This window comes from Neofelis nebulosa, chromosome 2 (assembly GCF_028018385.1).
Source record: "Neofelis nebulosa isolate mNeoNeb1 chromosome 2, mNeoNeb1.pri, whole genome shotgun sequence".
In the NCBI taxonomy this organism is placed as follows: Eukaryota; Metazoa; Chordata; class Mammalia; order Carnivora; family Felidae; genus Neofelis; species Neofelis nebulosa.
Genome location: NC_080783.1, coordinates 138,381,018 through 138,407,673, shown reverse-complemented (window position 1 = coordinate 138,407,673; position 26,656 = coordinate 138,381,018). Strand labels below are relative to the sequence as shown.

Sequence of the window (26,656 nt, the reverse complement as noted above, 5' to 3'; positions counted from 1 at the left end):
GGGTAGAAAAGTTTCCCTTTTCTTTTAGGTTCTTTGGATGATCTAATATTTAAATTGATATAAGACAGATAAACAGGAATAAAACAGAAGTTTAATAACACATTTACCTCCTGTATATATGGGGGAGTCCAAGCCAGGAAAACTGAGTAAGATCTCCAGAGCAGTGGCCAAAGCCTTCACCTTCATAAAGAAGACAAAAGAGAAAAGATGTTGGGGATAGAGAGTCAGTTATGGGAGGTTACTAGGAAAAGAATAGTAAACAAGGATAAGGTTGTTGTCCATGCAGATTTAAGTCCTTGCTGTCTTCATTGAGTTTCTAGAGGTTGAGTCTTCCTGGTGTGGCTAGGGAGACACTTTTACAAGTGGGTATTTCCCTTATAAATGCATCTCTTATGAAAGGGTAATTCCTAGTAAGTTTTCAGAGGTTCACTTTGCTGTTTCTTAAACATAAACAGTTAAGAATAATCAAGATGCCAAAGAGGCATAATTTGGGGTGGTAAAATTTGCTCTCCTTCAACTGTAAATACCTTTAGGAATAATTTTTATTATTTTTTATTATTATTTTTTTATTTTTTATTATTTTTATTATATTATACTTGAATTTCATTTTTTATAGCAGAAATGTAGATAATGCCAATAATTGATCTGTTAGGTTCATTTATAACATTCTACTTTATTGTTTTATATGAAATTTATTGTCAAATTGGTTTCCATACAACACCCAGTGCTCCTCCCAACAGGTGCCCTCCTCAATGCCCATCACCCACCCTCCCGTCCCTCCCACTCCCCATCAACCCTCAGTTTATTCTCAGTTTTTAAGAGTCTCTTATGGTTTGGCTCTCACCCTCTCTAACTTTTCTTTTTCCCTTGCCCTCCTTCATGGTTTTCTGTTAAGTTTCTTTGGATCCACATAAGAGTGAAAACATATGGTATCTGTCTTTCTCTGTATGACTTACTTCACTTAACATTAACACTCTCCAGTTCCATCCACATTGCTACAAAAGGCCATATTTCATTCTTTCTCATTGCCAAGTAGTATTCCATTGTGTATATAAACCACAATTTCTTTATCCATTCATTGGTTGATGGACATTTAGGCTCTTTCCATAATTTGGCTATTGTTGAGAGTGCTGCTATAAACATTGGGGTACAAGTGCCCCTATGCATCAGCACTCCTCTATCCCTTGGGTAAATTCCTAGCAGTGCTACTGCTGGGTCATAGGGTAGATCTATTTTTAATTTTTTGAGAAACCTCCACGCTGTTTTCCAGAGTGGCTGCACCAGTTTGCATTCCCAGCAACAGTGCAAGAGGGTTCCCATTTCTCCACATCCTCTCCAGCATCTATAGTCTCCTGATTTGTTCATTTTAGCCACTCTGACTGGTGTGAGGTGGTATCTCAGTGTGGTTTTGATTAGTATTTCCCTGATGAGGAGCGACGTTGAACATCTTTTCAGGTGACTGTTGGCCATCTGGATGTCTTCTTTAGAGAAGTGTCTATTCATGTCTTCTGCCCATTTCTTCACTGGATTATTTGGTTTTTGGGCATTGAGTTTGGTGAGTTCTTTATAGATTTTGGATACTAAGCCTTTGTCTGATATGTCATTTGCAAATATCTTTTCCTATTCCATTGGTTGCCTTTTAGTTTTGTTGGTTGTTTCCTTTGCAGTGCAGAAGCTTTTTATCTTCATGAGGTCCCAATAGTTCATTTTTGCGTCTAATTCCCTTGTGTTTGGAGATGTGTCAAGTAAGAAATTGCTGTGGCTGAGGTCAGAGAGGTTTTTTCCTGCTTTTTCCTCTAGGGTTTTGTTGGTGTCCTGTCTCACATTCAGGTCTTTTATCTATTTTGAGTTTATTTCTGTGAATGGCGTAAGAAAGTGGTCTAGTTTCATTCTTCTACAGCATTCTACTTTAACTATCTAGCACAGCAAATTTTGTCTCATTTTGTTTTCTATTTAATTCATTTAAAATATTGTTTTAATTTAATAGTATTATTCATAAACTTTTCAGCAAATTACTCTTCTAAGTGTTATTGCAGGTATACAGATGAGTATGATGTGGTCCTAACATACTAAGAAGTATGCATGTCAATAGGGAATACAGACATACCCAACAATGCATAGAAACAAAAAATGGGACAGGGAGGCAAGTAGACTTCTGTCTCCTAGACCATACCCAGTAGGTAACTCCCTTAATTACTGAGGTCATCTTTGTAAAATATAAAGCATTTTGCTTCTTTGGTCTTTATTTTTTTCTCCCGTCCCAGTTTTAATGAACAATTAGTGTTATTCCAAAATAACTAATCTGTTAAAAAATGTGAGTAGTAGGGGGTGCCTGGGTGGCTCAGTCGGTTAAGCGGCCGACTTCGGCTCAGGTCATGATTTCGTGGTCCGTGAGCTCGAGCCCCATGTCAGGCTCTGTGCTGACAGCTCAGAGCCTGGAGCCTGTTTCAGATTCTGTGTCTCCCTCTCTCTGACCCTCCCCCATTCATGCTCTGTCTCTCTCTGTCTCAAAAATAAATAAATGTTAAAAAAAAATTTAAAAAAATGTGAGTAGTAGAATTTATATACTTAACTAGCAAGTGCATGGATATAATTTCTTTCAGGTATAGTGCATTTTGACTTTTTTGCCACCTTTGCCTTCTTTTCTGGCATATAAAATGCATATTTTAGATAAAATAAATTCATTTTTCTCCAGAAAGAGCTCATATTTAAAAATAAGCTTAAACAAAGCATAATGACCTAACTCTAAAACTTTATATTTCTCTGTCAGTAGAAATTTCTCTCCCCGTGATCAAATAAATCCAAAGCAGCATGTGATAATACCATGAAATTAAGTAAAAGGGACCCAGAGGAACGTAAGTTTGTCATGTGTATGACATTTGAAAAACTACATGTATGCTTGTGGGTAGCTGGCTGGCTCAGAAGGTAGAGCAGGCAACTCTTGATCTCAGGGTTGTAAATTTTTGAGCCACACATTAGGTGTAGAGATTACTTAAGTCAAATCTTCACACACAAAAAAATGCATGTATACTTGATGGCGAAGACAAGATTCTCCCCTCAAAGACCAAGAAATTATATAGTCATAATTTGTCTCCTTGCAGATAGCTCTTCACTTGTTTGACTAAGGGCACTGTTACCCACAAATCCTATAGCTTTATCCCACAACTTTAATAAGAGGATACGCTGATAAATTTATGTTGAGCCATCCATATTTTTTCCCTAAAGTGCTTTAATTTAGTTTGATGACTTAGAACTTGCCTTATTAGATAAGAGTCTTCAACTTCTTTTGTGCAGAGAAATAATATTTTTTAATGTATAATTTTGGCAAAACTCCTTGACTTGTATCTCATTCAACACAAGAGAATACTCGTTTTTAACATGGATGCTAAAATGATCCATTTTGTATGTGTCGGATTAGGAAGAACCAATCAAGAATAACTGCTTTTATTCCAGATCTTAGTGAGTCACAGGGTAAAACACTATCAAAGTGGACTGTACCTATATATATGGTGTAATATGTATATATATGTGTGTGTGTATATATATATATATATATATATATGGTATACACATTTTAATAAATATATATATTTACATACATGTATGTATTTTCACCCTCTCAGGATCAATTTTAATATGTGATTTTTCTTAAGCTTTGAATCAGATATCAGATACAGGTCAATGAAGTTTGTATTTTTAAAAATAACAATGCAATCTGTAATATAATCTGAGATGCATTTATTCAACATTTCCCCTCCAAATTGCTGCCTCAGGTAGGAGCAGCCATAGGTAGTAAGTAGTGAGTCAGGAATTTAGGGGTTCTGGATCCTGGTTGAGTATCTTTCTATCTTATCATGATCAACAGTCTGAAGGAAACTCTTTAAAATCATGTATTGTTTAGGGGCACCTGGGTGCCTCAGTCAGTTAAACATCCAACTTCAGCTCAGGTCATGATCTCACAGTCCATGAGTTCAAGCCCCACGTCAGGCCTTGTGCTGACAGCTCAGAGCCTGGAGCCTGCTTCAGATTCCGTGTCTCCCTCTCTCTCTCTGCCCGTCCCCTGTTCACACTCTGTCTCTGTCTCTGTATCTCTCTCAAAAATAAACATTTAAAAGAAAACCATATTGTTTACCATGATCTATTCAGCATTTAGCAAAGTGGTCTGTCTAGTGAAACATTTATAGATGCTTTAAAGCCGTGTCTGGTTAAGAGCTTCATAATACCTGGTAATAAACATATCCCCTGTTCTCTGAATCTTCATGTGGTGATAATAAGAAGCCCATAAGTGTAGATCTAGTCCTCTTCAGGGGTCCTTTAGTGAAAACTCAAAAGTGCAGGAGCGGGTTACCCCACAGAGCATGCTGAACCTTAAGAGTATCAGGGTCATCAAACCATATGGTTTCATTTGAGGCTGATTTGAGGATATGGAGAAAGATTTGTCCCCCAAATCTTGACTCTCAATTCCCAATAAATGTAATTGTGATTTTGGATCCAAAAGATGCTGTTCCCAGGCAAGCCCAAAAGTTTTAAAAGCAACAAGTTGCAAAATGGAGCCTGGCATATTGAACCCCTTTTTGCAGGAATTTTACATTTCTGTAGAATTGTCACTCTGAGTGGATCTTGGGGACATGGAACAACAGTGTTCACAATTTTTCACACCTGTGGAAAGTGCTGGGGGAGCATGGACCACTATAAGGCCTTTAAGGTTGGGTCAACTGAGATTTATATTCTGTCTCTTGTTACTTGTTACTTTGTATCCCACCTGTAAAGTGGGATGAGGATATGTATCTCACACTGTTGGGAGGATCAACAGAGCTAAGTTTGTTACCAGTGAGAGAGTCCTCCTTGTGTGAATGGAGGTCTCATTCCTTGGATTCCCCATGAGATGATTTACACAGGGATTCATGCTCCCATAAAGACAGCCAGAAGGAAAGTGACAAGCATAAAGCAACTTATTAAAAAGAAAGTACACTCAAGGTGGGAGAGCAGGCAGGTTCTGTGAGGTGGAACCAACCCTAGGTCATTTTGGAATTGGATATTTGTTACATCTCTCTGGGCTGGGAGGAGCTGGGAGGTATGGTGGGGTGATCTCTAAAGGAAGCTATTTCTAATCATATGGGAGATTTCTCCCACAGGTTGGGAGGGGGAGCTTTTGGACCCTGCAAAGATTGTGCCAGAACCCTCATGCACCCCTTTCTCCAAGGGGTGGGGGTGGGAGGCTGTACCTGCAATATAAATGAATTATAATGAATCTAGAAGTTACCCTGCGGCAGAGGGGGAAGAGGAGAGCCATGCTATGTACTGTGGCTCTTGATCTGTCACCCCAAGTTCTTGGAAGCCACAGGTCAGGATGTTGTGCCCCTGGGCTTTTAATGTGTAGTTTATCACCATCCTTGCCTCCAGCTCACCTCTCTATTGTTCCCCTTCAGGGATTTGGGACTCTGCCCTGGGGGTGTTCCTTCCACTGCTCCTGTCTAGCTTCTACCTAACAAGTTCACAATGGTCTATAGTGGAGAGGGAATAAGGATAATGCCAATTATACCTTCTGACCATGGGACATATTTGAAAAGGAGCAGGAAGTCCCACTCATTTATTTTTTCTGCCACAATGAAAAAAAAAAAAGGAAAAAACATATCTTTGTCTGGAAATTATCTTAAAAGCCATATCTTTTTCTTTTGCTGTCAGTGGAAATGGAAAATAGGTGGCCTAATGTGACATTCTGTCATGGAAATCATATAGAAAGCTTACAGCTTTCTCTGCTGAAGAAATTTAAGGAAATTAAGCTGTCGCCTTCCTTATTTGTGATACTTGTTTATGAAGTATTGTTCTAGAGCAGTTGTTTTCCAACTATGGTTCTTTGAAATCTGCCTCAGAATTATTTGAGGTGCTTGTTAAAAATGTAGATTCAGGGCCTAACCCCAGAGTGAATGGAAACATAGTGTGTTTCAGTTGATAGCTTCTGGAGAGAACTGCATGTTTACACAAGCCTGCCCATCAGGTGGTACAAATGTGCCCCAAAGCTGAAGATGTACACCAAGAGCAGCAGTCTCCAAATATTTGACCACCCATCCACTTAGTAAACTTATGACATCCCCCACACGTGTGGGTATATGTTCTGTTCACTCTTGATTATGGACATTGTCAAACATACCCCAAATTTGAGAAATATACTAAGGATTAGAAATATAACTAGAAATTAAATATCTTCTTTCTTTTTTATATATTGGTCTTACAAACTGCCTGGGATGCAAGAATTATATTTTGTACCTCTGGCCAAAGGTTGGGTTGACTTCACATGTGGAGGATAATAAAAATCCAACTCCATGTGTTATTCTATTGTAAAACATAATATAACCCCTGTCTCTCATCTAATTTTAATGAATCTTAATATTTTTCCAAATTTACTTTAGAAGTTTTTATTTTTTGTTATTTTGTTTCAAATTTGAATGTAAATTCTAGTAAGTTACCATATAGTCTAACATTGGTTTCAGGTGTCAGAATTTTTTTAAATAATGAAAAAATATAGAAGCATTTAAAATCCCTGTTCTCTCTCTCTTCCTTTTAACTGCAGAGTAGCTGTTATTCTGAAATGTAAGCATTATGATCTCAATTACGATTTTACACTATATCTCCACAGACATTTATCTACAAACAAGTCTCTTTTTTTTCCCTCCCTCATTCTCCAAGAGAATTGTTACATGTGATTTAATCATTGTATAAGTATTTGTCTGCTTAGCTCAGTATTGTGGACTTAAGATTTATACATATTGATACCTTTAACACTAGTTTATTTTAACTACTGTAATATTTCATTACACGAATATACATATGTGAGAAAGTTTTTCTTAAGACTGGAATTTCTGGCTTGTACATTTGGTTGATGAATAGTTTCATTTTTCAGAAATCTTAAGTAATGTCAGTTATTAAGGTATAAAAAACGTGTCTTGCTTTAAATTGCATTTAACTCATGATTAGAGGGATGGCCATATTTTTATGTTTATGACCCTTTGTTTTCATTTTCACTGAACTGCCTACTCATTTTGTTCATTTTTTTTTTCTGTTGGGTTCTTTGGCTTTTCCTTATTGATTTGTGGATATTAACCTTTTATTTGTTTATAGATATTGTAAATACCTTTTTTTCAGTGAGTCACTTGCCTTTTAACTTTTTCCTTTGTGCACAACAGCTCTACAATTTTATGTTAATGAAATTTATAATTTTTTAAAGGTTTTTAGAATTATCGAATCATCAGAACCATAATGTCGTAAAGATATTCTTTTATTTATTTTTTTTCTTCTAAAAGTTTAGCATTAATTTTAGTATGTAGGTCTTTGGTTCATCTACAGTTTTCGTTAAGTGTAATTTTCAACTTACATGAAGGAAAATTGTTATTTCTGAACAGTTTTGTGAGTTTTGGCAGATTCATACATTTGTGTAACCACTACAACAGTTAAGATATAGTGGTGATATATGAGAACAGTTCCATCACCTCAAGAACCCCCTCATGTTACCCTGTGTGCTCATTTTCTACCCACTCCTGACAACTACTGATCTGTTCTTTATTCCTACAGTTTCCTTTTCTAGAAAGTCATAGAAATGGAATCATACAATATGTTACCTTTGAGTCTGATTTCATTCACTTAGCATAATGTATTTGAGATTCAGCCATGTTGTTGCATGTATCAATAATCTGTTCTTTTTATTGCTAAATAGTATTCCCTTGTATGGATGTACCACACTTTGTTTTTCCATTAACCCAATGGAAGACATTTAGATTGTTTCCAGTTTGGGGTGATTACGAATATGCTGCCAAAACATTCTTGAACAGGTTTTTGTGTGAAACATATGTTTTCATTTCTCTAGGGTAAATACCAAGGATAAGTGTTTGTTTTACTTTATAAGAATTTGCCAAAGTGTTCCCAGAGTGGTTGTTTTAATTATGCCACATATGAAAATTCCAGTCATTCTGCATCTTTGTCAACATTTTAGATATTGTCTTTTCTTTTTCTGTCAATTTTTCTTTTCTTTCTTTCCTTTCCTTTTCTGTCCTATCCCGTCCTTCCTATCCTTTCTGTCCTTCCCTCCCTCCCTCTTCCTTCCTTCCTTCCTTCTTTCCTTCCTTCATTCTTCCTTCTTTCCTACCCTTCTTCCTTCTTTCCTTCCTTCTTTCCTTCCTTCGTTCCTTCCTTCCTTCCTTCCTTTTTTTTCTTTTCTCTTTTCTTTCTTTCTTTCTTTCTTTCTTTCTTTCTTTCTTTCTTTCTTTTTTCTGTTATCATTATTGTTTTAATTTTAGCCATTCTAATTGGACTGTAGTAGTATCCCATTCTCGTCTTAATTTACATTTTCTTAATGATTAATGATTTTGAGCTTTTTTCCCATGGGCTTGTTTGCCATCCATATATCTTCTTTGGGGAAATATATATTCAACTATTTGCCTGGGGTGTGTGTGTGTTTGTTTTCTCATTGTTGGGTTTTAAAAGTTACTTGTGTATTCTATATATAAGTCATTTGTTAGGTGTATGATTTGTAAATATTTTCTCCCAGTAGTAAGCTTTAGGCTTATTTTTGCATGTGAACTTATCCATTCACTTTCATTTTTAGTATCTCATCCTTTTTTCAGGGCACAGTTTACTTTGATTATGTGTAACATTAATAGTTCCAAATTGGTGTGCCTCAGTACACTGGGTGGTATTGATCTCCCCAGGCTTTCAAGGTGGCTCAGTAGATCTGAGGACCAGGGGTTCCCAGTTGAGCACAGCCTTGTTTGTTTACCCCCATATGACGTAGAGTAGTCCTGATGTTCTAAGTGTGTTGTTATGTAAACAAGTTTGGGAAATACCACATCAACAGCTCTTTCAGTGTGCATCTGTAGCTTCAACTCATGTTGTCTTTGAATGTCTGAAACGTTTTTCATAACCTAGCTTTACAATTTGACATAGACAGTTATTTTTCTTTATCACTTTAACAATATTACTTTATTATGTATTGCTGCTGATGAGACATATTATGTCAGATTAATCTTCATTCTTTTATTCATAATCTTTCTTTCCCCTTGGATAACTTTTGAGATTATTTCTTTATCCTTGATGGTTTTACATTTCACACTGATGCATTTAGGTATGGGTTTATTTTCATTTATCTTGTGAAGAACACTTTGAATTTGAGGACTAATGTTTTATTTCTTTTTTCAATTTGGAAAGATGCCCATCTATTTTAAATCTTCACATTTTGTGTCTCTATCACTTTTTTTTTTAAAGCCCAGAACTCTCATGTTGGAACGCTTTTATTCTCCATGTTTCCTAACTACTCTTTTACTGTGGTGTTGTTTTAATTGCTTTGTGACTCTGTGCTGCCTTCTGGACTAAGACTTCAGCACTATCATCCACTTCACTGTTCTCTCTCCTCATCTGTCTGACCCTGTGTCCAGGCTAAGTTTTATTCCATCTTTTTGTATTTTTATCTCCCCATCATTGCTATATTTTTATATTCAAAATTTCCACTTATATATTTATTTTTATATTGTAATAGAATTCTAAGATAGCCCTCAATGACCCATGTCTTATCCAAGCTCCTTTTCCTGAATATAGATGGGATCTAAGCAATGAAATATGGGGAAGGTGATGGAATATTATTCCCATTATTATGTTTACTTGTATGGCAAAGTGGAAGAGAGTTTGCAGATGTAATCAAAGTCTCCAGTCTGTTGACTGTAGGGTAATCAAAAATGAGATTATCCCAGGTTGGCCTGTTCCTAAACAGTTGAGACATTTTAAAGAAGGTCTAGGGGTCAGAGATGGGAGCAGCAGAAATGCTCTTTTACATGGCCTTGAAGAAGCAAATTGCCATGATTTTTAAAGCCTCAAGGAGATGAATTTTAACAGCAACTTCATGAACTTTGAAGAGGTCCCGACTCTCAGATGACATCATAGCCTTGGATAACACTATGATTACAACCTGACAGACCCTGAGCAGAGGACAGAGATAAGCTGTGTCTGGCCTCCAGACCTGCAGAAACTGTGAGAAAATAAATCTGTATTGTCTTTAGCCGTAAAGTTGTGGTAATCTGTTTCTCAGAAATAGAAAACTAATATATATATTTATAAATTCTTATTTCATCATTTTCTGTTTTGATTTCAAGATTCCTTGTTTCTTTTTCAAATATTACTCTCACATTTATTTCGGTTTTACTCTTATTGATTTTAAAAGCTTTCTAATTTTGTTTTTATTTCCTCTTGCCTGCATTAAGTTAATTTTTTTGACTGTCAAAGCTACATTTGGTTTTTGTAATTTTGGGTTTTAGGCTCACTTAAATAGGAAATTCTCTCTCTTTACTCCTTCTCACTACCCTGTCTATATCTCTCTTTGGTATCTATTCCTTTGGCCTGCCTCCAGAGGGCCATTGGTTAAGAAGGAGATCTTGTGTCATCAGTTCATAACTTGCAGGCATTTTTTTTTTTTTTTAGGTTCTGTTGTGGAGATATTTCGGGTTGCCCTTCAGCCTGTCTAGGCCATGTATTCATGGGATATCTAACCCAGGAAGCAGTTTTTTAAGATTTCTTTCTAGAACAGGGGAGCTCCATCCCAGCCACCGGTTGGTCATAAGCAGTTAGCCTGGTCTCTCTCTTAACGTAAGGTCCTTTTGGTATTTCTTGCCACTCAGCAACTTCCAGCCCCAGGTCTACTTTTGAATCAAAAGTTCATCTGGCTTGTAGCTTTAGCTCTGCTCATGACCCTATGCCATTTTAGGATCTCAGGTATATTTACCTTTTTGGAGCCCAGCCTTTTCTCTTTAATTACAAATATTTATTATTGCCATTTAGTTGTGGGGGGGGGAGGCATAATTCAAAACTATCAAAAGGCTTATAGCCCTATTAGTTTATCAGGTATATCACTGCTACTCCAGGAATGCGATATTCTTACTAACATTTGCATGTTAATGTGTATTCACACACCCTCTTAAGATACTTATCACATCCTTTTGTTTGTCATTTTCTGACTACTATCTCTTCTACATGAAAATAGTAGTGGGTCCCTGGCATCTATTTTATACAATGAATCCTCAATGGCCAGAGTTGCTCGGATTGGTGGTTGGTATCTAGGTAACCTAAGGAAATCAGAGGTGTTTCCCTGAGAATTTGAAATTGAGAGGGAGAGAAGATGACAAAGAAAGAAAAGCTGTTGGTTTTCATGGGGATTACTTGTGTGAAGCAAGCTTAGGCCAAGTCTACCACCACATAAAGGAAGAAGTAGAAATTCTTTTGCAGAAAGAGTGAAGGTACACAGAGAAAAATAGGGATTAGAGATGGTCAGAAGGCTTTCTAGTTCCTGATCTTCTACCTGTCCTAAATTTTAGTTTTAAAAACTACCAACATTTCCTTTACAATAGATGTATTTGTTTTGGGGATACTTTAATTTCTGTTATGTACAAGTAAATTGAGTTCTAACTGTCTGTGAGATAAAATTCTATTGTTCACTTAGCTAAGCTGCACCTATGCCTCCCAGAATCTCCTTCCATTACTGTTCTGGGTTAGAGTTGGCTAAAGAGTGGTACTTGCATGAGATTTGGGTGGTAGAAGGATAACAGTGTCCAGTGCTCTCTGAAGGTTGTAATGGTTGGTCATGGTGACAGACCATTCATGGTGACATGAATGAGCATAGCTTGTTAGTTCCAGTTTGTCCTTTAAACTATCCTCTGCCCCAGATCCAACTCTCTTGCCTGCTCCAGACTTTACTGACCAAGAGAGACCTCAGGCTCATCACCAAATATTTGTTAGAAACTTCTCCATCAGCTTCCCTGAGTGAGTTCCATGAGTTCCACTTACATGTCTGGACATGCTTGGGTTTCGCGGATTGACTGGTTTACAACTTGTCTGGTTTCTTTTCTTTTTTTTTTAATGTTTATTTTTGAGCGTGAAAGAGACAGAGGGCAAGCGGGGACGGACAGAGAGAGAAGGAGACACAGAATCCGAAGCAGGCTCCAGGCTCTGAGCTGTCAGCACAGAGCCTGATGTGGGGCCTGAACTCACAAACTGTGAGATCATGACCTAGGCCGATGTCAGACGCTTAACCGACTGAGCCACCCAGGTGTCCCTTGTCTGAATTCTTAATTTTCCTTTCCAGGCATTAATTTCCCACTCCTCCCACAATTATGGAAGGTATAATTGCTATAGTAAATCTCTTATCCCATAGTTCGTAGTCATTTTGCTTCTCGATTGAACTCTGACTGGTATACTGATGTAACTCGTGTCAAAACGTTGCCTCAGAAGTGTGATTGCTGACCAATTTCCTCAATATTATTGCTCACTAAAGGACTAGTTTCCATGCCTTCTGTAATGTTCCTTTGAGAGTTTTCTGTTCCAGTAAAGAACTTTTCATTATAAATATTATTAAATACAGTGTAATATATTTGAAATCAAAATATGTATCTTTTACATAATATCTATTGAGCACTTACTGTCTGCTAGGCAACACTCAAGTACTGGGGATGCAATAGTAATCAAGATAAAAGTATTCCTGATTATATAGAGCTTTGCATTCTAGTCAGAGGTGAAGATATACAAAAGACTAATAAATGAGTAAGATAATTTCAGATAGTGGTTGTACTATGGTGGTTGTTCACTTAGCAAAGCTGGACCTATGCTTCCCAGAATCTCCTTCCATTACTGTTCTGGGTTAGAGTTGGCTAAAGAGTGGTACTTGCATGAGATTTGGGTGGTACTTGCATGAGATTTCCTCAGAAGGAAGATCTGAGATTGGGTAACTGGCTATGGCAGTTTTTTAAAGATGTGAGTGGTCAAAGAAAGTCACTCTGAGAAGTCTTTCAGAGACCAAATGACATGGAAGACCAGCTATCTGGAGATTTTAGGACCCAGCATTCCAGGCAGGTGGAAACAGCACAGGCCAAGGCCTAAGTGGTGAAAGAACTTAGTAAGTTCTAGGAAAGGAGAAGAGAAAGGTAAGGGTAAAATAATGTATGGCCTTACAGGCCACAGAAAAGAGTTTGAACCTTTATTCTAAGTGCAATGAAATGCCAGTGCCAGAACTAAGTTTCTTGTGGTGTGTTTTGTTTTAAATCTGTCTCTTATAACTGGATGGAGGATGAAGATAGTGGGGGCAAGACTGGAAGCAAAGACTACTATACCTAGTATGCTGAGGAAACAAGACTCAAGATGTATAATCATGTAGCACCTTTCTGTTTTCTTTCCTTGTCCCTTTATTATTTATATCAGTAAGGCAAATTCTTCACGGACCTTCAATGAAAATTTGAGTCATTCGGTGTCTTTTTAGAGTACTTTTGGATAGCAAGTTTTAGAGTCACTTCAAGTTACTTCATAAATTAGAGTGTGCAATCCCACAGAATGATCATGACTTCAGTTTTCATTCAAAGTTCAAGCCTGCTACATGTAGGAAGTCCACATTCTGGGCAGGAGTTGTGCTTGACTTTTTTCTCACTTCCCATTCCATGGTTTCTGTGCCTTGGAAAGAGACTTGGAGGGAAGAAGATAAGAACATCTGAGATAGGAAAGTTCTGACTTGCCTGGCACTTTCACTCTCTCTGTGTCTGTCTAATGTTTAGAGCTTATGCTTTCCTTTCTGAGTACTTTCATGGATTCATCAGAGAGCTCACCTCCACCCCGAGCCCTGTCGACCATTCACTTGAAATCTTATTGACGAATGATGTTCTCTCCTTCATTCAACTACTTTTGAAGTCCTTTTGGGTAGTCCTGTGGGGCATGATATAGGCCAACCTGACATCGGCTCTCTTGGATCATGTGAACATCATTTGATATACAAGAAACATTTAGGCATAATTTCCCTGAAAAACTCGAGGAGTTTTTCTGACCCATCACCCATCTAGCCCATCTCCCACCCACCTCCCTCTGTCATCCCATAGTTTGTTCTCTATCATTAAGTCTGACCAATTTAGCCACCTCTCCTTTAGTCCTTTACACACTTCTCTTTCCTTTTGAATTTTCCAGGCAGGAGTCAAACACCAGTTGATTGTTTGCTCTTCACTGACACAAACCAGTCTTCTTCCCATAGTGCTAAATATACCCAGGTTTATATCTCATGTCATCAAATATTCCACCTGCTACCACCCTTTTACAGTCTAACACAACACATGAGTCATTCCTCACTTGTTCTGTGAAGCGTAGCAAAGTGGTTTAGAATATAATTAGGGATCTAGACAGCTTGGGATCAAATATGAGTTCAACTTATTAGCTGTGTGACTTTCAGTGAATTGCTTAAGTTGTTTGTACCCAAATTTCTTAGTTTGAAAAATAGTAATAGTAGCTCATATACTTCTGTAAGGCTAGACGAGTCAATATTTGTATAGATTAGTATCTGGCTCATTGTAAGCACTCAATAGCTGTTGCCTGTTATTCTCTGAAAATTTGAATTCCTAGATCACTGTCTCTCTTCCTACATCTCTTTCTCTCCAACACTGTTGTGCTTTTAGTTCTTTTTCTTTTTTAATTTAAATTTCAGTTAGTGCAGTGCAGTATTGGTTTCAGGAGTAGAATTCAGTGATTCATCATTTACATACAACACCCAGTGCACATCGCAAGTGCCTTCCTTAGTACCCATCGCCCACCTAGCCCATCTCCCATCCTCTTCCCTCTGTCAGCCCATAGTTTGTTCTCAGTTCATTAAGAGTCACTTGTAGTTTGTTTCCCTCTCTTCTCTTCCCCCACCTTCCAGTATGTGCATCTGTTTTGTTTCATAAATTCCACATATGAGTGAAAGCATATGGTATTAGTCTTTCTCTGATTGACTTATTTTGCTTAGCATCATACATTCTAGCTCCATCCACATGATTGCAAATGGAGATTTCATTCTTTTTGATGGCTAATATTCCATTGTATATATGTACCACATCGTCTTTATCCTTTCATCAGTTGATGGACATTTGGGCTCTCTCCTTAGTTTGGCTATTGTTGATAATGCTGCTATAAACATTGGGGTGCATGTACCCCTTCAAATCTGTTTATTTGTGTCCTGTGGGTAAATACCTAGTAGTGCAATTCCTGGATTGTAAAGTAGTTCTAGTTTTAGTTTCTTGAGGAACTTCCATACTGTTCTCCAGAGTGGCTGCCCCACTTTGCATTCCCACCAACTGTGCAAGAGGGTTACCCTTCTTCTGCATCCTCACCAACACCTGTTGTTTCTTACATTGTTAACTTTAGCCATTCTGACAGATGTGAGGTGGTATCTCATCATGGTTTTGACTTGTATTTCTCTGATGATGAGTGATGTTGAGCATCTTTTCATGTATCTATTGGCCACCTGGATGTCTTCTGTGGAAAAGTGTCTCTTCGTGTGTTCTGTCCATTTCTTAACTGGGTTATTTCTTTTTGGGGTGTTGAGCTCTTTATAGATTTTGGATACTAACCCTTTATCAGGTATGTCATTTGCAAATATCTTCTCCCATTCCTTAGGCTGCCTTTTAGTTTTGTTGATTGTTTCCTTCACTGTGCAGAAGCTTTTTATCTTGATGAAGTCCCAGTAGTTCATGTTTGGTTTTATTTCCCTTGCCTTCAATGACATGTCTCGTAAGGAGTTGTATTACTTGAGTATATTATTTTCATACCTTGGCTTCCCTCTTCCTTAATTATGTCTTCTTCAGTGGAATTGTCTTCTACCTTACCTCAGAAATTTTCTTAGTTATATCCTAAACTTGGATTCAAACAGGTATAACCCTTCTGTAATCTCAATTTTAATTTTCTCGCTCTCTTATTACAACCTTCTATTTTCCCTCTGGTATCTCAATTGCTTTAATCCTTCAACCCTATCCAGAACCCATAATCTATTGCTTTTACCATATTTGCACTATCTTTCAACCCTGTCACATCTCAATTTATCTCTTATGTATTATAGTACTTCTGATTGCCTATATATTTCAAGTTTGACAATGGATGTGTAGACTTAACCCTTTGTCCATAAGCTTTATTGTATACCCTTGGCAATACCCAATTATGGTTAAATCTATCTCTGTCACTACTCAACTTCTGCATATCTGGCTGATTGCAGCTAGACAAAAATCCTATCATGCTAACTGTTCTCGCATCAAATTCATGATCCCTGACTTCAAGTGGATTCCAAATGGTGTCCATCAAATTCTGTAACATTTTCCCAGTCACTTGCCCTCCCATTGTCTTGAGGACAATTTCATGCATTCTCAACTATTGTCAGACTTCTACCTTTGCCTATATCTCAGCAGATTTTCAGTAAGAAATTGGAAGAACAAGAAGAATTGGGCACAGGTTCTCTTGACTACGTACCTACCAGAGTATAAATATACTCTTTCTTCCTCTCACCCAGGATGAATATGCGATTGTGCAGGACTAACTGCCCATGTGCATTATCTCATTTTCACTCATTGACTCAATTCCCTCTCTTATAGCATTTTCCACAACTATTGAATTATGCTCATCAGCACAAAATATGCTCTAACTCCCAATTAATTGAAAAAAAATTCCTTGACTCTAAAATTACCTCCATCTAATGTTATCTTTGTAGCAAAACTCCTTGACAGATTTTATAATTGCTGTCTTCAATTATTCTTCTCCACAACAACTAGCTATTGCCTCACCCTTAATATCATATGGACTCATGGCTTTAAATTCCACCTACACATTAGCAACTCCCCAAATTAAATTTCCAACATGTCCATTTAGATATTGACCAGAGACATCATAAGATTAGCTTTTTCCCAGCCTCTATACCCTGCTGCCCAATTCATCACCACTATTCTTTTCAGTCTTTCCCAAATGACTGACACCATCCTTCTAGTGACTGAGGCCAATAACCTTGGGTCAAGATTGACTTCTTTCTTCTAACATACTATCTATACAAGGTCATAAATGGCTTCTTTCTAACGTACTATCCAACTAGTGAAACCTGTCAGATGTATTCAGGTACATCTGACCACCTCTATTGCTTTCATCCTGGTCCATGCCATCATAATCTCTGACCTGGAATTTTGCAGTGGCTTCCTATTTCAATCCTGACTGCTTCTCCCCAGATGCCTTTCAGTCAATTCTCAATGCAACAGTGGGAGCAGTCCTGATAAACTCTATGGCATGACGAGTAATTCAGGAGGAATTTAAAAACAAAATAGAACTAAAATACTAGACATCAATAACATGAAATAGAAGAGAAGTGATAGGAATTAAAGCATCCTGAATTTCTTGTGTAAGATAACAACTCATTAAATCCGTGTATTGCATTTGGGGCTACAGGGGGTGGGGTGGGCTTTCTTTGCCATGAAGCAGTATTCGTTGAAACATTTTCTAGTATACATTTTCAATAAACCTGATGAAAGTGCTATATGCTAATTAGTCTTAAAATGGAAGGAGAATTTTTAAACTTAATTAACACTATGTTGTTTTCTGTGGCCTGTTGACAGAGACCAAGTTGTGTGGGAAACTTCCTTTAAGAATAGTATGCTTACTATATATGTTAAGTGTGGTCTTTCACATTATGAACCCATATTTTCTATTGGAAGGGCCTATTGAGAATAGGATTTTCTTTTAATAAGAAAATATTGTTAGTGAGGAAAGAAGCACAGTTAAATTTAGATATGCTAGGCTCAGAGGAAAAAAAGTAGGCATTCTTTTAATGTAAGTATGTGAAGAATCCTTTTGTAAAGTTATAATTGTCAGTCTTCTTGGTCACATGGCAGGACTTAGCGATACCCTTTTTAGCTATGTTGGAGATGTAAAATTCACATAAAATATGTGAAAGGGACAGCCTGGGTGGCTCCGTCAGTTAAGTGTCTGATTCTTAATTTTGGCTCAGGTCAGGATGCTGGGTCGTGGGATTGAGCCCCGCAGTTGGTCTCTGTGCTGAGTGTAGAACCTGCTTAGGATCCTCTCTCTCTGTGTCTCTCCCTCTGCCCTTCTCCTTCACTCATGCTTTCTCTCCCTCTAAAAAATAAAATAAAAGAAAAGAAAATAAAATAAAATAAATTAAAATAAATAACTGAAAGCAACATGAAGTGTGTTTAACCATGATATTTATTACCTATATAGAGAAACAGTTTTGATCTATCACTTGGCAATTGGGATCTCCTGCATATCCACCTCACTTTCATATTCTATAGCTCAACAGTCCTATTAATCCTATTCCTACTTTGAGCATTTGAGCTACAAGAAGAAGGCAGAGAGGGTATGAAGCTAATGTAGGCACAAGTCACACTACTCAAAAGAAGAGTTTCAGGTAATTTCTATCTCTCCTGAGTCTCCTCAGTTTCTCTAACCTTTCCCTGAAGCCCAGCTTCAGTAACTTAGGTTCAGCCTCATATATAAAGCATTTTTATTTATCTTTTTAATTTAATATTTATTTATTTATTTATTTATTTATTATTTTTTTTTTTAACATTTATTTTTTGAGAGACAGAGACCAAGCATGAGCGGGGGGAGGGAGACACAGATTCTGAAGCAGGCTCCAGGCTCTGCGCTGTCACCACAGAGCCCGACACGGGGCCTGAACTCACAAACTGTGATATCATGACCTGAGTTCAAGTCCAATCCTTAATCAACTGAGCTACCCAGGAGCCCTTGTTGATTTATTTTTGAGAGACAGAGAAAGCGCACAAGAGAGGGAGGGGAAGAGAGAGAGAGTGAGACGGAGAATCCCAAGCAGGATTCTGCACTGGGCTCAAAACCACAAACTGAGATCATGACCTGAGTAAAAATCAAGAGTCCGACACTTAACCGACAGAGCCACCCAAGCACCCAGGTGAAGCATGTTTATGTGGAAAGGTCAAGAATCTTGACTTCCCTCAACTGTATTATCTTTTTTTTTTTTTTCAGTCAACTTCAGTAGTGTTTAATTACTTTATCATTCATGTGGGGCTTTTGTTTGGCCAATCATTCCTCAGCTTGTACTAGCCAATGCTCATACAGGGTTACAGGGAATTTATTTATTAATTTATTTTTAACCATTTGACCATAGATAATACAAATGTCTATGCTTTTGTCACATGCTTGCAGGAATCTTATATTTCTATGGTATACCTTAAGTGGAACTTCCTGTCAATGGAATGCTGCCAATCCCGAATCTCCTATTAAGAAGGAAGCTTCTTTCCCCACCCCCCCTAATTTTCAGTTATTAAAATGTTATTATAAATTGCTCCCCAAAACTTTTAGTTTGGTCTAAATGCTTGATCTTGCTAATTTTTTTTTTTTCAACATTTTTTATTTATTTATTTATTTATTTTTTTGGGACAGAGAGAGACAGAGCATGAACGGGGGAGGGGCAGAGAGAGAGGGAGACACAGAATCGGAAACAGGCTCCAGGCTCCGAGCCATCAGCCCAGAGCCTGACGCGGGGCTCGAACTCACGGACCGCGAGATCGTGACCTGGCTGAAGTCGGACGCTTAACCGACTGCGCCACCCAGGCGCCCCAATCTTGCTAATTTTTGACAGGTTGCAAATTGTTTAATTCAGATTCTTCATTTTCTTATTAGTTGGATTGACATAAAAGCAGAAGCTAGATTCTCTTCTCTTTGCTGACATGGTCACATGGATGATACAGGTTAATATATACTCTTTCCCTTAAACTCCAGTAATAATTCATTAGTTTAAAAATTTTTGCAAGCTGACCAGCTCAACATTTCTTTTGCTTACTTCTGCACTAACAACACAAAGAAGTAAATTGAATAAAAGTACTGGCACTTTTAGAAAAAAACAATATCTAAAAACTAGTTATTGGAATATATACAGACCCTGAAAGAGATGGGACATTGTGCCCACATGCTAATATTTATTCATGCCATCATATTTTTACTGATTGTGTGTAACTGTACCTTGAATCATTAAGAAAGTGCAGAGGTTGGGGAATGGCATTTATTTACCTTTCCTTTGGCCGCTTTTCACTGAACTGCCTGTTGCAAATATTTTGTTTCCTTGAAGAATGACAAAATTTCCAATTTGCGTGATCCCAGTTTCTTTGTTATCTACTACACTTAAATATCTATAATTTTGCACGATTTGCTACACAGATGAAGTGAAATCACCAGGAGAAGCACAGTATACTATATTGTAATAGAATGAACAAATATAGCCGTGAACACTGGGCAGAGACTCTTGGCAGCTCTTCCCTGAAAGCTGTGGAGGACCTGCTGTGCAGAGCCCTGAGGCATTCTGACAGTGAAAAAGCACACTGATAAAGAATGTTTTAAAACATTTAATTAATAACTAAGGCCACGGTATGTATCCCTTCTAGCTCAGACAAGAGAGTTTTTTTGTTTTTTTGTTTTTTTTTTTTTTTGGTTGTTGTTTTCTTTACTCTGCAGTATTAGCAACTTTCCCAAGAGGTAATATACAAAAGATATTGGGAAATGCTAGTGTTTTTTTAATCAGTATTTTCAAATAGAAATACTGGATAAGCTTTCCAAAATGAATTATAAGGAGATAAAATGGTGACTCACCTAATAGGTACAATAATAATAATATTAGCAATATATTACTGCATGGGAAGACAATAGAGTGTTTAAAAGCTCAGACTCTGGAGTCATAGAGATCTGAGGTCAAATATTTTTTGCCAGTGAGTGACCTTGAAAAAGTTATGTAATCCTCCTGTGTTTCTTATAAAACAGGGATGGTAATAGGACCTATGCACCATGTTGTTAGGGTTAAAATAGATAATATATATAAAACACTTAGTGCCTGCAACATATTAAACTCTTAGTGTATTCTAGCTATTAATAATGAGTATTTTTGTTTTACATAATCCTCCATCCGGAGGGAAAGAGTGGCAGCATATGCTGTGCTCTAGTGCAAGGAATGTTTCAGATTCTGACCTGTTAGATATTCTCTGGAGCAGAAAATGTAGAGCCCTCTGAGGTCTGGTATCCATAAAAGAACTTACAGGGAATTCATGGTCCCATATCCTTTCATAGCTTCCTCACTGATCCTACCTTTGGGATTTTTAAGGGATACAGAAGGGGAGGGAGACAGACACTACTTACAAATTCTACCCTAAAGTAGAAAACCTGATGTTCTTAAGTCTTGCTCATACTGCAAGCATGCCTATGTGCCCATGATTTCCATGCTGGGGACCATCCTCTTAGTTCTTTCAGATGGTGATTTCTTTTCACCTGTTCACCTATTCTTTCCAGGATATGTTAGTGTGGACCTTTTTTTAAAAGTAGGTTCTACACCCAATGTGGGGCTTGCAGTCATGACCCCGACATCAAGAGTTGCATGCTCACCTACTAAGCCAGGCAGTTTCCCCTAGTGTGGACTTTCAATTCCAGTCACTATCCTCAAGAAAGCCTTTCTGACCACCAAAGTCCAGGCATGGTGTCTCTCTCATGTGCTCCTGGAGCACCCTATACTTCTGTCTCACCACCACACCCTATGGCAATTGCCCCATTTTCTTGTCTTGCTTCCCCAGCCAATCTGTAAATTTGAAAAGACAGGCAACATGGTTTGGCCAGTACTTAGCACAATGCTTGGCATATAGTGACTGCTCAATATTTTCACATGGTTCTTGTTAATGATTAAGTGAACAGGCTAGCTGTGCAGGTAGCTACAGTCCATTGCTTCTGTTCTGAAGAACATTTTTTATCCTCTGGTAGAAATATAGCCTTAAAGAATATGAAGTGAAAGGTTTTATATGGTAGTGATAGTAAAATAAATCGAATGGGGTACAGACCCTATCCACTGTTGCCCCTCTTTCATTTGCACAAAGACAAAAATATTTCAAATTGCCCGGGAAACATAAGAAGATATGAAAATATGAGTCTTGTCCACATACTTTTTATAAATTTGCTTAATTGTTGTGCACTTGGAAAGGATTAAGTTATCCTTCAGCATAAGGTAGTATACTTATAAAAGGATAATAACATTCAATGTGCATATTATAAAATTAACTGGAAATAAAATCTGTACATGCTTGTATATTTTACAGAGTACTTTCATATAAATTGTTTCACAGTAACTTAAGTCTTAATATTTTTTTTTTTTGTTCTGAATTTTCCCTTGTCAATTCCTTAGCCCGATGAAGTTTGGTAAATGACTTCAAGATCCAGAGCTCTACGTAACCTTCCCTTAGCAACCTTGGCTCTATGGACTTGACTGAAATTCTTTTGTTCGTAACCAAAGACTGACTCAGAGCTATTTTGATATTTTGTACCCATTTGACCCCAGCTATTTTCCAACAGTGGCAACAAGTTTTGTTTTGTTTCGTTTTTTTTTAAATTCAAGGTTCAGTCACATATCTGAAAGTACCCCACATCTTACTAGCTTACTAATTATCAGTCTTCAAATGACTTTCTTTTCCTCTTTAATCCTCTACTAATTTGGCAAGAACTGCCTGATACATCTAGGTTTTTCACCCTATTTCAATATCCTTGCATTGTGATTGGAAGGCTAATTTGTTCAGGACTTGTACAATGATGAGCTTTTCTCAAAACAGAAGCAGCAAGCTGCTTCACACCAACGTATACTTGGCCCCTCTCCTGTCAATCCATATGTAGCAGATGCAGATAGAATCTGTTGGTTGGCACAAGAAGCTCTGTGCACATGGCTCCTATTTTTAAGCCTCTGTTGGTATCCATGTGCAGAGAATGTGGCCTGTTACTGACGGACTCTGAATCACTCCGAAAGGAACCAGACTCAGAAATCCATGCAAGCAACCTTGAAATGAAGAACTTCCGTGTGTGTGTGTGTATGTGTGTGTGTGTGTGTGCGCGCGCGTGCATGTGTGTATGTATATTGACCAGGAAAACATGAATAATTCAACCCTCTCATACCCAGCCACTGAGATCATAGTACTCTAAATAGAATTGCAATGATTCCATGTAAATCATATCAGTCTGGAAAGGTTCAATGATTTTATTGACAGATTTTCTCTCACTCTCCACCTTTTAAAACAATACTATTACAGATGCACAGATATATGAATTAATGGCTTTTTGATTTTAAATAATTGATGCAAAAGGCCATAAGGGCAGCTTGCTATAATATGTCATTGTATGGAAAATAAAGATCCCAAAGATAATTTCAAAAACATGTTGTGTCCTGTCATTAATGATAAAAGTGCATTAATTGATTTGGCTGTCATCAAAACAAGAGAGAAGTTAGATAAGAGGTTTTTAAACTGGTTCCTAGAAAGTGAGAAAATGGTTACTTGATATTTTTTGTCGATGATTATAGTAATTCCTTATTATAAGTTAGCTTTTTAAAATCATAGGATAACTTTCAAAATACACTAAAATTCCTAAGAAGTATTCTTAGAGGAAAAAGGATTGTTATTCAAAAAACGTTTCATATTTAAAAAAAAAATTCCCTTCCCATATCTGAGCTGACACATTGTACTTTTATCTTTATCCCATTCTTATCCATACAAACAGTACCCACCCTTCATATTTTACACGTCCTATTACCCATAATACCTGGATTACATTAAGGAAGACCTAAGGTATTTCAGAACTAGTGAGTGATATGATGAAATAGAAAGATATTTTTGGAATAAGAGATCAAGAAAAGCAAGAGAGGAGCAAACATGATAGAGGAGGGTTTTTAAAAATAATACACCCTATTCCACAACAGATGCATCTTGGGGGGCCCAACACCTGTGGTGTTATCCTTAAACTCACATACACTCTCTTGTCTCAGACTTTGATTTATAGAATGTATGTCAGTTTGGGAAGATACTGTCCAATAACCTTGACTCCTGCATCCATCTGTCAACCACCAGTCCTTCCCTAAAACCAATGATGTCCAGATGGAATTTATCATCTGGGTTGTAAAGCAATATTTTTCAAATGATGAAAGGCTCATAATATCAAATGAATGGATCTTGACCAGTATTTTTTAATAAAATAGAATAAAATAGAAAACATCAGCTTGTATATACAAAATATGGAAGAGTATTAGTTTTGTGAAACATTTCTTTTGGTTATGTGTGTGTGTCTTTGTGTGAGTTTGTGTCTTATGGGTCATGATTCACATATGTTACCACTATGGGCAGTTGTCAAACAAGTTTGAAAGACACTGTATCACCCTCTTATACTCATGAGGTGGACATGGCTAGTCCTCCCATCAAGCTAGTTAGTAATTGGCAAGTAACAACCAACCTAATCTCCCACTCAGAACCTTGCTACTTCCTGACTTCCCAGTACCAGAAGCACTCTGAGCCTGACCAGCTGCAAGATCAATGACTATTTAAGTGGAGTCTTTTGACATCATCTCCATTCTACCAGGGGGTAATAAAAAAGAAGATCCAGATGTTCCTACCTCAGGGCATCTGAGAGGAAGAGAGATGATGACAGCATGCTCACTTATCAGTCTATGCATAGCCCTCACAATAAGGGAAAAAGAGCATACCTCCTTCCAGAACTCTCTACCCAGAACCACCTGTTGAAGATAACCTGTAATCAATCCTATTTCCCCATAAATCTACCTTCACCCCTTTCATATGCAGTTGAGGATAAAAGTTTTGGCACAACCACATATATTCTAAATCAAGAACAATAGAATATGCTACAGTATTTGGCTAAGTGACCATAGTAAAAACCTGGCTCTGTCTCATTCTGGAGAAGGGGGTTTCTACAAATCCACCTCATGTATCCATACCACAGAGGATGAGGAATGTATGAAAACCCATTCACTCTCCTGACTCCCATTTTTTCAAGATCATCTTTAGTTCATTTTTACCAACTTATTATTACTCCTTTCTGTAATCTCAGGCTGTTTGACTCACCTTGGCTCTGCTCTTTGGCCTCTAGTCCTTATGTCAGATCCTACCTATCATTAAGCATCTTATTTGGACATGTTTCTCTGACCTGATCCCCAGCCCTCCCTTTAGGACAGAATTTTATGCTTAATGTCTGTCTCCCTGTGCTTTCTACCTTCCTACTGCATCACCTAGGTCAGTTAGATTATACTCTACAGCTGTTCTGGAAGAGGATAGGAAATTATATATAACTCTTTTCTGCCTTTGAATTACCAGGACATATCCTAGCTGTCTTAGCCTCTGCCCATTACTACCTGTGCACTGGTGGAAGTTTTGCAAGGAGAAGGAAATCAACTACATGAAATAGGAATAAAAGACAGAATTAATGAACTGATGACTCTGTAGCCTTTGCTTTTCCCAAGTTGGAGTATGTATTATCTTCTCTACTCCTCTCTCACTTGTCATTTTTCTCTCAAGATAATTTCTAATGAGGGCTGTCTGAGATCATGGTCTTCTAGCAGCAGATCCTGAGCCAAGCAAGGCTTGAGGTGCAAGTCACTTTATTTCTCTGGAGAAACCCCTAAGGAAATGGGGGGCAGCAGGATATAGAAGGGAAGAAGGCAAGCCAGGGGCACCTTTTTCAGCTCAGTCCCAGAGTATAAACTATGTCTCAGAGTTTGAGAGTATGTCCCCTACAAGGCAAAGGAGCAGGATTTCTATACTTTCACACCAGTCGGTCTGTTGGGAAGTGCACTGGGAAGGGAAGAGCCTGGAAGCAGTAAATGCTAAACCCTAGGCACTTGTGCATCTCCTCAGTGTGAGGGGCAGGCCTCTGATGTACAGGTGGTACTGGGCTAAGGGCGCAGGGAACTTGTGAAAGGGATCCTCGGGAAGCTAGGCAAGGCACATGGGTGTGTACTACAAAGGCCTATGCTTATAGCCTTAGTCTGAAAAGTTGAAGCCATTTTCTAAAATCACGTAAGCATTTTGACTAGTGCTTCCCTTCCAATCAGAAGGAATCATGCTTCCCATCTGCTGATATTAGAGAGAATGGTGTTGCATAGCCTCTGATGGGCTTGGCCAGTATTGGATGAACTGGCCTAAAATTATTTAATGCCACTGAATGCTTCTTCTGCCCTATGCACTATTTAAATATTTTTTTATGTTTATTTATTTTTGAGAGAGAGAGAGAGAGTGTGTGTGTGTGTGTGTGTGGGCAGTGGAGGGGCAGAGAGAATAGGAGACACAGAATCTGAAGCAGGCTCCAGGCTCTGAGCTGTCAGTGCAGCTCTCAGACTCACAAACCATGAGATCATAACCTAAGCCGAAGTCAGACACTTAACTGACTGAGCTACCCAGGCACCCCATTATGCACCATTTTAAATCTGGAATATGTATTACTTCTTTTTAACACATTTAATCATCACATCAACCCAATACAATACATACCAGTATGTAGTTGAGCCAGGCAGTCTGACATTGGGTCATGTGCTTCCCTTCAGATAAGGTGGGTTCTGCAGAATTAGAAGAAACTCATGATTTCCAGGCCAAATTTCTACAAATTACACCTCTCCCTGACTCCCACACCCCAAATTAAAAAAAAAAAAAAGAATCCCAAGTTAATGGATTGAGAGCCCTAAGCCTGACCTCATTAAGCTGGATTCTTTCTAATGTGTATAATCCATGACGGCACACACAGTGTTCCTACACTGGGGATGTCATAGTCAGAGGATGATCTCCAGTGTTCTAAGATGCTTTTCTCTCCCCTAAGGGAAAATCTTCTATTCTGATGAGGCTTCAGAGCAAAGGTATAGACCTTCAGAGATCCTGACTGAACCTTAACCAAGGTTATGACACATTTTCAATGTGGAATTCACAATAAAAACAATGCCAAACTATAAATAAATATACTGAAACCTAACAATTCTTGGAATTTAGCCATGAGGATCATTTCTTTTCTTATTTAA

General features: G+C 37.9%; 1 long non-coding RNA gene across 1 annotated transcript in view; it reads right to left on the bottom strand.

Annotated features, from left to right (window-relative positions):
• The window catches only part of LOC131504327 (uncharacterized), a 28,730-nt gene extending 2,336 nt beyond the window's left edge, over window positions 1-26,394 (bottom strand). The window contains exons 1-3 of the long non-coding RNA XR_009257920.1: window positions 26,337-26,394; window positions 26,139-26,203; window positions 108-180 (exon numbers count right to left, since the gene is read on the bottom strand). This is a non-coding gene — a long non-coding RNA (uncharacterized LOC131504327). The remainder of the gene's footprint in view (window positions 1-107; window positions 181-26,138; window positions 26,204-26,336) is intronic.
• Window positions 26,395-26,656: the final 262 nt, after the last annotated feature.